At 45.6% G+C, this 12,167-nt stretch overlaps 1 protein-coding gene across 1 annotated transcript in view; it reads left to right on the forward strand.

Annotated features, from left to right (window-relative positions):
* PROM1 (prominin 1) overlaps positions 1-12,167 on the forward strand; it is a 152,086-nt gene that overhangs the window by 29,017 nt on the left and 110,902 nt on the right. The window contains exon 2 of the mRNA XM_023206949.1: positions 7,395-7,539. The gene's annotated coding sequence lies outside the window, so the exon portion shown is untranslated. The remainder of the gene's footprint in view (positions 1-7,394; positions 7,540-12,167) is intronic.

Raw genomic sequence — 12,167 nt, forward strand, 5'->3', positions numbered from 1 at the left:
TTATATTCTGGTTATTAGTTCCTTGTTAGATGGGTAGTTTGCAAATATTTTCTCCCGTTTGGTGGGTTGTTGTCTCTTCTTTGTTGAGTGCTTCCTTTGCTGTGCAGAAGTTTTTTAACTTGATGTGATCCCATTTGTCCATTTTTTGCTTTGGTCGCCTGTCGTTGTGGAATATTCCTCAAGCAATCTTGGCCTAATCCAATGTCCTTTAGAATTTCCCCAGTGTTTTTTGGTACTAGTTGCATAGCTTGAAGTTTTAGATTTAAGTCTTTTATCCATTTTGGTTTGATTTTTGTATATGGCAAAGGATATGGGTTTAGTTTTATTCTTCTGCATATGGATATCCAGTTTTCCCAGCACCACTTATTGAAGAGACTGTCCTTTCTCCTGTCAAAAATGCATTCACTGTAAGTGTATGGATTTATTTCTGGGTCCTTTATTTTGTTCCAGTGGTCCGTATATCTGTTTTTATGCCAATATCATGCCATTTTGGTTACTATAGCTCTGCAGTGTAATTTGAAGTCAGGTAATGTGATCGCTCAAGTTTTGTTCTTTTTGCTCAGGATCCCTTGGCTGTCTATTTCTTCTAGGTTTTCCAGTTTATTGGCATATAGTTTCTCAGAGTATCCACTAATGATCCTTTGAATTTCTACTGTATCAGTTGTAGTGTCTCCTTTGTCATGTCTGACTTTATTTCTTCAAGTCTTCTCTCTTTTTTCTTTCTCTCTTTCTGGTTAAAGTTTTGTCAATTTTGTTTATCTTTTCAAAAGACAAACTTTTCATTTTGTTGATCTTTTGTTTTCTTTATTTCAATTTCATTTATTTATGTTCTGATGTTTATAATTTATTTTCTTCTATTAATTTTGGGTTTATTTTATCTGTCTTTTTTAGTTCTTTTAGATGCATCATCAGGTTATTTATTTGAAGTTGCTCTTTGTCGATGTAGGCACTTACAGCTACAAACATTCCCTTTAGAATTGTTTTCATTGTATCCCACAGATTTTGATATGTTGTCTTTCCATTATCATTTGTTCAAGAAATTTTTTCAATTTTCTTCTTAATTTCTTTATTGACCCACTGGTCATTATGGAGCACGTTGTTTCATTTCCATGTGTTTGTATAGTTTCCAAAATCATTCTTGTTGTTGATTTCTGGTTTTATTCCAGTGTAGTCAGGGAAGATGCTTGATGCTATTTCAGGATTTTGAAAAATGTCTTAAGACTTGTTTTTGACCTAACATATGGTCTATCCTTGAGAATGATCCATGTGTTGAGGAAGAGAATGTCTCTTCTGCAGGCATTGGATGAAATGTTCTGTAAATATCTATAAGGCTTATTCAACAGTGCAGATTAAGTCTGATGTTTCTTTGTTGATTTTCTGTCTGGAAGATCTGTCCAAAGCTGAAAGTGGGATGTTGAAGTCTCCAGCTGTTATTGTATTGAGGTCTATCAGTCTTTTTAGCTCTAATAATATTTGCCTTATATATCTAGATGATCAAGTGTTTGGTGCATGTACATTTACAATTGTTAGATCCTCTTACTGAATTGATCCTTTTCTCATTATAATGACCTTTGTCTCTTCTTATAGTTTTTGTTTTGAAATCTGTTTTGTCTGATCTAAGTATAGCTACTCCTGCTCTTTTCTTGGTTTCCACTGGCATGGAATATCTTTTTATGTTCCTTATTTTCCTTCTATTTGTGTCATCATAGGTCACATATGTTTATTGTAGGTAATAGACCAATGGGTCTTATTTTTTAATCCGTTCACCCACTCTATGTCTTTTGATTGCAGAGTTTAGTCCATTTACATTCAATATTATTATTGATAAGTAAGGACTTACTCCTGCTCTTTAATTATTTGCTTTTTGGTTGTTTTGGGGTCTTCTCTTCCTTCTTTCATTTCTTCCTGTCTTCCTTTTAGCAAAGGTACTTTTCGCTGGTGGTATGATTTAATAGCTTGCTTTTTCTTTTTGTGTATTCTTTGTGTTTCTTCAACTTGAAGTTCTCGTGAGGCTTGCAAAAACTATCTTCTTATAACCCACTATTTTATGCTAGTAATTACTTAATACTGATTATATAAACAAAGAAAACTAATAAGAGCTCTACACCTTAACTTCCTCCCCTTGCTTCTAAACTCTTTGTTGTTTCTCCTTATATTTTATTGTGCTGTCTATGTCTTGACAAGTTGTCCTAGTTACTATTTTTGATTGGTTCATTGTTTAGTCTTTCTACTTAAGATAAGAGTAGTTTACACACCACAGTTACAGTGTTCTAACATTCTGTGTTTTTCTGTGTACTTGAGATTACCAGGGAGTTTTATATCTTCAGATTATTTCCTATTGCTTATTAACATCCTTTTCTTTCAGATTGAATAACTCCTTGTAGCATTTCTTGTTGGACAGGTCTGGTGTTGATGAAATCCCTCAGCTTTTGTTTGTCTGAGAAAGTCTTTATTTCTCCTTCATGTTTGAAGAATATTTTTGCTGTATGTATTATTCTAGGGTAAAAGTTTTTTCCCTTCAGCAGCTTAAATATGTCATGCCACTCTCTCCTGGGCTGTCAGGTTTCCACTGAATTGTCTGCTGCCAGATGTATTGTAGCTCCATTGTTTGTTAATTGTTTCTTTTCTTTTGCTGCTTTTAGGATCCTTATCCTAGACCTCTGGGAATTTATCATTGCATGCCTTGCAGTATTCTTCTTTGGGTTTATCTGCTAGATGTTCTATACAATTCTTGTACTTGGATACTGATACTTTTCTATAGGTTTGAGTGGTTCTCTAATATTATCCCTTTGAATAATCTTTCTACCCCATCTCTTTCTTGACCTTGTTTTTAAGGCCAGTAACTCTTAGATTTGCTTTTTAAGGTAATTTTCTAGATCTTGTAGGCATGCTTCATTATTTTTTATTCTTTTTTCTTTGTCTCCTCTGACTGTGTGTTTTCAAATAGCCTGTCTTTAAGTGCACTATTTCTTCTCCTTGATCAATTCTGCTATTGAAAGACTCTGATGCATTCTTCAGTATGTCAGTTGCATTTTTAAACTTAAAATTTTCTGCTTGATTCTTTAAAATTATTTCAATATCTTTATGAAATTTATCTGATAGAATTCTGAATTCCTTTTCCATGTTATCTTAAGTTTCTCTGAGTTTCTTCAAGACACCGATTTTGAATTCTCTGCCTGAAAGATCACATGTCTCTATTTCTCCAGGATTGTTCCCTGGGGACGTATTTAGTTTGTTTGGTGAGGTCCTGTTTTCCTGGGGGTCTGGATGCTTTTGGATATTCACTGGTGTCTGGGCATTGAAGACTACCCAAAGAGCCTGCTTAGTACTCTACCTCCCTGTGGCTGAGCTGGTACCTAAGGGGAAGGAAAACATCCTCTTTACTTTTCCTTCTGCTTTTCTCAAGCAGAAGGGGTCTCTTACGGTAGCCACCACAGCTGGGAATGTGCTGGGTCTCACCTGAAACCAGCAGATCTCAGAGACTCAGCCAAGAACCACAGTGTACTACCTGGGTATTGCTTCTGGCTACTTAGAACCCAAGGGCTCTTTAGCCAACAGGTGATGGGTCCTACCCAGACTGTATCTTTCCCTTCAAGGCAGCAGCTTCCCTTCTGGCCCAGGATGTGTCTAGAAATGTTATCCACAAGTTAGGACCTGGGATGGGGGCCTGATGACTCTGACTGATGCCCTGTCCTACTGTGGCTTAACTGGTATTCAAGATAACAAAGTCCTCTTTACTCTTCCCCCTCTTTTCTTCAAGCAGAAGGAATGGGTCTCTTCATGCTATTTTTAATCAATCCAGCCACTAGCATTGGGACTGATGCAGACACTAAGGATCCAAACGATTTTTGTTTGTTTTTTAATTGCATTGGGATTAGGCAACAGAAGGGTCTAATGTGGCTGAGAGTTTTTGAGAGTGGAGCGTTTTTAGGAGGGTAGCTGCATTCCAAGTAGAGAGCTCTGTTGGGGTAAAGGAGGCATGAGTGCTAGAAAAGGGCAAGCAGTGGTGAAGAGCCACTAACAGCGCTACCTGGGGTTGGGGCAGAGGTGTTACAAACACTCCCTTAGCTCCCCTGTCTGGTGTCTCAGTAAGTCGCATGCCCTCCAAGTCTACTGGCTCTGAGCTCAGCATTTGGGCTTGCTTAGGAGTTGCTGTCCTTTTGGCCCGAAACTGCCTTAAAGGTTATTTAGGGCCCCAGAGCACTTTACTGAAACTCAAGTTTTCACCACTGGTATGGGCTGTTCCCTCTGGCTAGAGCTTGTCTGTGGGGAAAAGAAAGATCAGACTGTTACCATGTCTGTCTAGAAAGAAGAAGACATAAGAGACTCCATTTTGTTCTGTGTTTGAGATGCTGTTAATCTGTGACCCTACCCCCAACCTTGTCCTTGCAAGAGACATGTGCTATGGTGACTCAAGGTTTAATGGATTTTGGGCTGTGCAGGGTGTGCTTTGTTAAACAAGTGCCTGAAGGCAGTATGCTTGTGAAAAGTCATCACCATTCTCTTAATCTCAAGTACCCAGGGACACGTACACTGCCAAAGGTTGCAGGGACCTCTGCTTAGGAAAGTTAGGTATTGTCCAAGGTTTCTCTCCATGTGATAGTCTGAAATATGGCCTCATGGGAAGGGAAAGACCTAATCATCCCCCAGCCTGACACCCTTGAAGGGTCTATGCTGAGGAAGACTAGTATAAGAGGAAAGAAGGCCTCTTAGCAGTTGAGATAGAGAAAAGCATCTGTCTCCTGCCCGTCCCTGGGCAATGGAACATCTTGGTGTAAAACACAATTGTATTCTCTGTTTACTGAGATAGGAGAAAACCGCCTTAGGGCGAAAGGTGGGACTTGCTAGCCCAATGCTGCTCTTTATGCACTAAAAAGGTCTATGGAGATGTTTACATATGCATATCAAGGCACAGCACTTTTCCTTAAACTTCTGTCACAGAGATCTTTATTCATATGTCTTACTACTGACCTTCTCCCTACGAAGATCCTATTATCCTGCCGCTTCCCTTTTTCTAAGATGGTAAAGATAATGATCAATAAATACTGAGGGAACTCAGAGACCGGTGCCAGCGTGGGTCCTCTGTATGCTGAGTGCTGGTCCCCTGGGCCCACTTTTTTTTTTTGAGACGGAGTCTAGCTCTGTCACCTGGGCTGGAGTGCAGTGGCCGGACTCAGCTCACTGCAAGCTCCGCCTCCCAGGTTTACGCCATTCTCCCGCCTCAGCCTCCCATGTAGCTGGGACTACAGGCGCCCGCCACCTCGCCCAGCTAGTTTTTTGTATTTTTTAGTAGAGACAGGGTTTCACCATGTTAGCCAGGACAGTCTCGATCTCCTGACCTCGTGATCCACCTGTCTCGGCCTCCCAAAGTGCTGGGATTACAGGCTTGAGCCACTGCGCCCAGCCACACTTTTTCTTTTTCTATACTTTGTCTCTGTGTCTCATTTCTTTTCTCAAGTCTCTCCTTCCACCTAACAAGAAACGCCCACAGGTGTGGAGGGGCAGGCCACCCCTTCACTTGTGTAAATGCTCCCTCCATGGGCAGGTGTTGGCCGAGTTCAGCCTAATTTTGCTTTCTGCTATGACAGGGCAGCACTGAGTTCAATTCAAAATCTCACAATCACTGCACTCTCCTTTTCCCAATCCACAAGGCTGCTGCTGCTGGGGAATGGAGGACTGGTGGCATTGGCAAATCAAAACTATCTTTCCTGCCTTCTTCAGTGCCTCTCTCAGTAATATGAAGTTAACACCAGGTATTATGGTTACTGACCTGATTTTTGTTTCTTATGAAGGTGCTTCTTGTGTGTGTAGATAGTTGTTAAATTGTGTTCCTGGCCAGGGTGGAGGAGGGGTGGTGGTCAAACCTTCTATTTGACCATCTTGCTTCATCCCTCTCTACTGATACTACTATTGTTGGTATTATTAGAAATGAAAATGAGTCCTGTGAGTTATAATTGTCTTCATTTTGCAGACCAGAAAACTGAGGCTCAGAGAAATATTAAGCAGCCAAAGTCACAGCGATTAAAAAAGGCAGGACCAAACGTTGACGGACATCAGGACCCACTCCTCTGAGAACTCACCCCTTTTGCTAGCTCCAGTCTAAGAGTGCTATCTAGGAGCAGGTTTATGGGGCCCCAGGAGATGTTCAACCAGAGGCTTCTGATCTGCAGGGGCTGCAGAGGGGAAATCTGCCCTGACTAGAAGATTTGTTTTCCACCCATATTCGTTTGATCTCACATTGCTATAAAGAACTATCTGAGACTGGGTTTCAGAGGCTGTATAGTAGGCATGGCCAGAGAGGCTTCAGGAAACTTACAATTGTGGTGGAAGGAGAAGGGAAAGCAAGCACATCTTCACATGGCAGCAGGAGAGACAGAACGAGCAAAGGGGAAGTGCTACACACTTTTAAACCATCAGATATCATGAGAACTCACTCACTATCATGAGAACAGCAAGAGGGAAAATCCGCCCCCATAATCCAATCACCTCCCACTAGGTCCCTCTCCTAGTGAATTATAATTCAATATGAGATTTGGGTGGGGACACAGAACCAAATCATCTAACCTTGCCATGTCCTAGTGTAATTTTTGGAAGTTTTCTGAACTAACATTTCTTGTCTAGAAATATACATACTCAAGATCAATCTAACTATTAAAAACAAAAAATGCTTATTTTCCAGTACCTGTTTTATGTTAGATTCTGGGGTAAATTAGAAAGATAGTGACTTAATGTTCCTGCCTATCATTCATTTGTAGCTTGTGCATCTATTCTTTCATCTGTCTATCCATATCATAAACATGTATTAAACACCTACTGTATGCTAGACACTCTCCTGAAGGTGCCTTTCTTACCTAAGTCTTTTTTTTTTTTTTTTTTTTTTTGCCTGCCAGAGAGTACAGTATTCTCAATTCAAGATAAGAAGTGGTGAATAAGTGAAGTGCAAATTGGTGAGGACAGTTAGACACGGAGTGATTACTTCTGACAGGTTTCCACCACTCAGCTAAGTAGCAAGGTGAAGACTCAGAGGGTGAGCTGCAACTCACAGAGCGGGGAGACCAACAGGCAGTGAGAAAAGAAGGTGCAGTGGCTTCATGTTATAGCAGATGCCTGTGTGTACACATGGGAGTGTGTATTGCTTTATGCCGTTTTTCAACTGCTTCAGCCACTAGCATTGGTACTGCTGCACACTAAGGATTCAATTTTTTTTTTTTTTAATTGCATTGGGATTAGGCAACAGAAGCCGCCAATTAGGCGGCTGGGATGAGAAAGGAGAGTTTTTAGGAGGGTAGCTGCATTCTAAGTAAGTGACTCTGTTGGGGTAAAAGGAGCGAGTGTTGCAAGAAGGGAGTGTGGGGGTTGAGCAGGCACCTCTACAGAAAATGGATGCTGTCCAGGTGCTGGTGGGCGCCCCGGGCAACGTGGCGAAGCAACTCAGCCGGTCCAATCAGACAGCGTCCTGGGCTCGGGTTTCGCGATCATTAAGCGGCTGAGGCAGATCTCCCCGCGGCACCTGGCCACGCGCTCAGCAATCCCGCAGCGGTGAGTATGTTTAAGGAATCCTTCCCATTACGGCGGCTCCATACCCAGGTCCCCGCCCGGGACAGAGGAAACCGCAACAGGTCCCCCGGGGCACCGGGCCCCCTCTCCTGCCTCCAGCCATGTACGAGGGTCCGGCAGCTGCGCCGCCCGAGCCCCTCCCCGGCCGGCGGGCGGGGCCGGCTCTCCGAAAGCGGTCGAGGTGGTCCCTGAAGCCGGGTCATAAATAATTCACGAGCCAGGGCCTGGCTAGCTAAGGGAAGGGCGGCGGCAGCGGTGACTAGGGCGCGAGCAGGAGCGGGAGCCGGGTGCGCGGTGAGTAGCTGGGTCCTCATCCCGGAGCGAGAGAGGCATCTGCTGACCAGGCGCGGGGCTGAGCGCACTCCTTCCACTGTACTGGGGGTGTACAGTGAGGAGTGGACGGGTTCTCTCTGCGCCCCCCTTACCCTAGCCATCTGCGCCGCTGCCCTAACCCCTCAGCAGGTGGTGCGGGCCCGGACAGCGGCTGGGGGCCAGAGGGACTGCGGGGAGCGCGTGGTGGTCCCGGCGCCCAGCCAACCCAAACTTTTTCCGCCGAGTGGTGGCCCGCGCCGCCCCGCTTGGGTCTTCTTTCCATCCACTGGGGCTGGGGGCGGTGGTGGGGATAGCCGGAGGCTGTGGTTCCGGAGCGGGAGTCGGAGGTGGGTGTGCGAACCAGACTGGGGCCCCAGAGACTTCGGACTCGCTCTCCGGGAGAACCATGACCGAGGTGAGATTTGCCAGGGTCTTGGGAACGAGTCTGCGGTAAAGGAAGCTCTAGGGATGGCCCCGGGGACGTGAGGCGCTGAGCTTCCCCGGCTGAGTGCGGAAAGGGGCCAACACTGTGCAGCAGACCACAGCCGGAGGAGGGATATGGGGGTGCAAAGCGAAGCCATCTCCCCGCGTCCGCGGGAGAACGCATGCACCCCTGGCTCAAAGCACCGTCCCAGCCTCCCACTCCACGGCCCTTCTGCATGCATGTGCGGGGACCTGCGGCTATCGCTAGATGGAGAACTGGGGTGCTCAAGGCGCACCCTGCCAGAACGCGCCGATCGGACAACAAAGAGGAGCTTGGACAGACCAGGCGCTTCAGGGCTGTAGAAAGTCGGAAGCTCTGGATCAGTTTGCCCGAGGGCCCGCGTCTGGAGAGGCAGGGAGTCAGATCGGAAGAAGGAACTAGCTCCGGAACCCCTTCTCTCTGGCAAGATCGCCCCCGATCGGTGCCCAACAGGGGCCGCGGCGGGGAACTGGCGCCGACGAGCTCGGAGCAGCCAAGTTACTCCGGCAACCCCTCCCCTGCGCGGCTGCGAATTCCTGGAGTCTCTTGGCTTCCCGCGCCCGCCCCGCCGCTCATTCTTTTGTGTCCCGCAGCTCGCGAGAGGCTTCCGCCCAGAAGGGAGCTAGGCCGGGAGGGGGATTGGCCTGGAGGTGGTTTGGAGGTAAAGGGCGGGGAAGCAGGCGCCCCAGGCTTCCTTCTGCAACAGGTTGCTCCTGGAGCCCAGGAGGGCGACTGACCTTTCTGGAGAAAGGTTTGCTGGAGTTCCTGAGCGCGGCAGCTGTTCTTTGTTAAGAAAGCAAGTGCACAATCTTAGTTCTTGAGTGCCCCCCAAGACTCACGTGACACGAACAACTGCGGCGATATGTTGGGTTGAATCATAAGAAATTGTCGGTTTTTTGGATGGAAGATATGAATGTCGTCAACCTCATATGATTCAACTTGTGTGATGTTACCCATTTTTCTTTTCTCACCGTCCTCTCTGTCCCGGTTATCCTAGGAGCCCCGGTGGAGTTGAGCTCAGAGTATTGATGCTAAGCAGAAGCAGACAGACCCCAGAGGGCCTTCCAGCTGCGTGCCAGGTGCTTTACCTATTAGATCGCTAGCCTGCCAACCCTATGCGAAATCCGCCTTTGACAGAGGAGCAGAAGAAAGGTTGGAGAATGCAAACAACTGTCATCTTGGCAGAGTTAGTAAGGGGGACCAGAGCCCCTTACTACAAAGACAGTTTCTTTGTGTTTTAGTACGGTGAAGTAAAATGCATCAGAGGACAAGCTGAAAACTTTAAACCAAGTGTTGTTTTGTTGGTACTGTTTAAAATATAAAGGAAATAGGTTTTTTCAGGGAGCAAAGAGCTATTTCTGAGATTTGTTAAGGGTCAGGATACTTTGTTAAAACAGTGGAAGCTGAGTCTGGGGTAATTTTATCAGATAAAGGACTTCTTGGAAGGATGGACCCTGGGTGGCTTAGGGAAGTGGCAGGAAGGCTGGCTAGTCAGGCTTAGGAATCCAAGACATGCCACGGGATCCCTGATGTGGGGATGGCTGCGGCTGCCAGAACAAGACCCTAGATGTGGCTGCTGGCATTGCTGCCATCATTGCTGGAATGAATTATAGACACTGTCCTGCTTCAGAGCGCGCAGGCCCAGGCGCAGAAGAAAGCTTCTGATTGGCCCAGCGTGGCTCAGCTCCGCCAGGACAGTTTGGGCACCTCAGCGGGCCTCACAATGCAAGGCAGGGCTGCCTTCCACCCAGCTCACAAAGGTGATCTCAGAAATTGGGTATCTCCCATGCCCCCGCCAAAAGCACCCCAGATGACAAAAATCCACTACAAAGATCTTTTTTAAAAAGAAAGAGTCTGAGAAGTTCCATCAAACGAAGAAAAGAAATGAAGGTGATCGATCACCGTATTTGCTTTTTCATTATTTATTTATTTATTTATTTATTTATTTATTTTTGAGATGGAGTCTCTGTCGCCCAGGCTGGAGTGCAGTGGCGTGATCTCGGGTCACTGCAACCTCTGCTTCCCGGGTTCAAGTGATTCTCCTGCCTCAGCCTCCCAAGCAGCTGGGACTACAGGCGTGTACCTCCCCTCCTGGCTATTTTGTGTGTGTGTATTTTTAGTAGAGACTGGGCTTCACCATGTTGGCCAGGATGGTCTGGATCTCCAGACCTCGTATCTGCCTGCCTCTGCCTCCCAAAATGCTGGGATTACAGGCTTAAGCCACCACACCTGGGCCATATTTGCTTTTATACAAGTATTGAAATGCAGTTCTCTGGACTCCAGGCTCAGAATCACCTAAGGTCGCCCAGACTGGAGTGCAGTGATATGATTACGGCTCACTGCAGGCTCAACCTCCTGGACTCAAGTAATCCTCCTGCCTCAGTCTCCCAAGTAGCTGGGACTGCAGTTGTGCACCTCTATGTTCCCTAATTTAAAAAAAAAAAAACGTTTTTTTTATAGAGACAGGGCCTCTCTATGTTGCCCAGGCTGGTAGCAGTTCTTCATTGAGGACCATGCTCTGGGGATACAGAAATAAGCCAGGGACCTGCACAGCAGCTGGGAAAGATCAATTCAAAGGTATATGAAAAGGACATGTGGGGAGCTTTCACCTTACATCTCTTATTTTCCAATGTGTTTGGGAAGCCTGAAGTGTCCTTGGAAAGTGACATGAATGGACTCCAGGATCGGAGTACTCCAGGAACAGAACTGTTCTCAAACTTTGTTTGAAGGATCAGTCCCCAGGAGAGCTTGTTAAAAATGCAGATTAATGAGCTTCATCCCAGAAATTAGGTCCATTAATAGTCCGCATTTCAACTAAACACCCCATTTTATCCTGAGACAGAGGCTGCTCTCAGTGGCTCTCGGACCTACTGGGATTTAGCAGGTAAATACTCAGAGCTTCTCTTTTTGGCACAACCTATTAAACCCGAGATGAAAAACTCTTCCTCTTTGACTTGACTTTAATCAGTTTCTAGTATTTCATAGTTAGTGAGATTTTAATACTTTCTTAAAATGTACTTTAAAACTTCAGGGGGACCTACATTTTGGAGCAAGATGTAAAGAAATCTGGAAGTGCAACTCCAGTTGCTGTCTATCTCAAATCATTGTCTCCCATCTTTGCTGCAGTGAGCAGTTGTGTTTCATTTCCCTGGGAATTTCCCTTCCCCTGCTTTGTCACTGAGGGAGTTGGAAAGCCTGTTTGTTCATAGTTCTTTCCTGGGCAGTTTCTCTCTGTCCTGGACTGAGGCTTGGTGGAATTACCAGAAAGTGGGCCTTCTCAGCATCTGAGCCTTTAATCCTTCCAGCTGCTGTGCTGGAGGCTTAGCTCTCTGCCTGTCCTTTAGCAGAAAAAAAACAAGAGAAAATGTACATGTGGTGTGTTGTGCTTGCAGTAGATGTTCAAAGGGCGCCCTTTGGAAACACCGGGGTCGAGGTGTCTACTGTGGGTGTGATGGAGGGCGGAACCTGAAGCGGGGGGCAGGAGGTTAGTACTGGCAGCCACTTGGGATCTCAGCAGCCCATGATTTGACAAAGGAAGAGTTTAGGGCCATTGTATTGGTAGCTCTGTGCAGGAGTAATTGGAGTGGGACAGGACTTAGAAGATGAGGCAATGGAGGGATTAGATATGAATTAACATCTTTGTTCAAATAGCTCATGAAATCCCATCTGTCGTCCAAAGCTTTCTTTGACTTGGAACATTGGTAGTGGGTCCTCTCGCCTCTTGTAAAGTATGTCACTTTCTTCATCATCCCCCTTCCGTTTCTTACAGTGTGGGTTTCAGGAACACGGTGTCCTTATCTTGAAAGTTAGTAAGTATGTATCTAGCTCACAAAAT

This window comes from Piliocolobus tephrosceles, chromosome 3 (assembly GCF_002776525.5).
Source record: "Piliocolobus tephrosceles isolate RC106 chromosome 3, ASM277652v3, whole genome shotgun sequence".
Taxonomy (NCBI): Eukaryota; Metazoa; Chordata; class Mammalia; order Primates; family Cercopithecidae; genus Piliocolobus; species Piliocolobus tephrosceles.